This window comes from Rattus norvegicus, chromosome 3 (genome assembly GCF_036323735.1).
Source record: "Rattus norvegicus strain BN/NHsdMcwi chromosome 3, GRCr8, whole genome shotgun sequence".
Lineage (NCBI taxonomy): Eukaryota > Metazoa > Chordata > Mammalia > Rodentia > Muridae > Rattus > Rattus norvegicus.
In genome coordinates this window covers 78,623,931-78,625,233 of record NC_086021.1, presented here as the reverse complement: position 1 = coordinate 78,625,233, position 1,303 = coordinate 78,623,931, and the positions used below count along the sequence as shown (strand labels likewise).

The 1,303-nt window shown below is 37.9% G+C and overlaps 1 protein-coding gene across 2 annotated transcripts in view; it reads left to right on the top strand.

Moving 5' to 3' along the window:
* Gpr155 (G protein-coupled receptor 155) overlaps positions 1–1,303 on the top strand; it is a 53,873-nt gene extending 52,570 nt beyond the window's left edge. The window contains exon 15 of one of the 2 annotated variants that reach the window (XM_006234356.5): positions 1–1,303. This exon is cut by the window's left edge and continues 1,017 nt beyond it. The gene's annotated coding sequence lies outside the window, so the exon portion shown is untranslated. The other variant, NM_001107811.1, reaches the window with a different exon arrangement.

Here is a 1,303-nt window from a genome sequence, read left to right as displayed (position 1 = left end):
ACACCAGTTTTAAAGGTTTTTGTCTTTTCTTGTTTTCTATCTACATTACAAATGTGTACCAATAAGAAGAGAATAAGAACATTACTATCTCTATAATCTTTTAAGATAAAAATTTTAAATAATTTGAACTTATTCATTTAAATGTTATTTAAGAAATAATGCCAAGCAATGTACTGTTTCTGATAGAAGAAAAATCCACTTTATTCCCTGCATTGAGAAAGTATATAGTCAGGAACTTAAAATTCTAAGCCTAGCAACCTACCTTAGAATTTAGTCCTTTCTGTGTCCATGTCTAAAAAATTTGTAAGTTTAAAAATTAGTAAGTGTTGCTTAGTCCATTGAGATTTTAGGACAGAATGACAGGAACACAACTAGTTACTAAGCAACAGGGAGGCTTCCTTACAGATCTGGGGCTGGCAGTGCAAGGGTAAACAGCTGCACTCCACCTCTGCTGAGGCCCCTGCAGGTCCACCACCCTCGATGGGAGCTGCCCTCGGTGGGAGGGAAGGGCTCTGGAAGAACAAACCGCATGTTGGCACCTCTTCTCTCATGAGCCACACTTCTCCAGGTCACCTCCCTGGGGTTGGGTTTTGAAGAGACATGTCCAGACCATTACAGCCTCAGGTAAAGCTTTATTCTCAGAGAATTTGCACATCCTTTGAACAGCTACTTAATTATTAGATATCAGTGATGGTTTAACTTATTCTAAATGTTATTTATCTTATTTTAGTGTTTCATATATAAAAGCCATTTAGGAAATTATTTATAGGGTTAGTGCCCTGGCCCTTCTAATGTAGCAAATACATAATTAAAAGAAAACCTTGCATGGAAGCCTAGTGTATATAAAAAGAAATGATGTTTATTTTATGTTACAATCATGGAAGCGGGATGTTTTAGGTAGAACTATAGCACCATAAAACTTAGGGGAAAAAAGAGACACGCTCACACTGTACTCCTAGGGCCCAGGAGTACACATAAGCCCCCGCCTTAGCAGCCTCCAGTAGCAAGACAAAATTCACATGTATGCGGGCAACTCAAATTCAAGCGAGGGAATCTGTTCTGTTTATGAATAACCCATATTAACTATGCTCTTTCATTTGCACAAGTGGAATCTGAAACATCATTGTCTGTGGGAGGCTCTAAGAGAGAACCATAGATCAGAGTGACTCGCAGTTTCAGATGATAAAGGCGTTTAGCCATGCTCTTAGGAGTAAGGATAAGCTAATTTTATTAAAGGAAATGTTTGTATGTTACTTTCTCACTGACAGCACGTTTCTCAATAAAATACCTATTTTAACTTGCA